Genomic DNA, 298 nt, shown 5'->3' on the forward strand with positions numbered 1-298 from the left:
GAACCCGCCCTTTCTCCTGAAGTACTGACCAATCGTTTTTAAGCTTAACTTGGGGCCATAAAACTCTAAACCAATGAAGCACTTTTTAAATTTGATTGCAGCCATGGCGTCATAGGTACAAATAGTGAGTGTGTAAACATGGAAGTACTGTGTGCGTATTTGTTTCACTTCGGACAAAGAATTTTAACCCTATGAATATCACCGGCTGTCAGTGCAAGGGAGCTGAGGACAGATGCTAAAAAATAATTGAATTTACTTTAACGACATTTCCGTTTTCTCTGCCATATTCTTTTAGTCC

At 39.3% G+C, this 298-nt stretch overlaps 1 protein-coding gene across 1 annotated transcript in view; it reads left to right on the forward strand.

The window, feature by feature from the left end:
* LOC119593574 overlaps positions 1-298 on the forward strand; it is a 59485-nt gene that overhangs the window by 54552 nt on the left and 4635 nt on the right.

Source organism: Penaeus monodon, chromosome 32 (assembly GCF_015228065.2).
Source record: "Penaeus monodon isolate SGIC_2016 chromosome 32, NSTDA_Pmon_1, whole genome shotgun sequence".
Lineage (NCBI taxonomy): Eukaryota > Metazoa > Arthropoda > Malacostraca > Decapoda > Penaeidae > Penaeus > Penaeus monodon.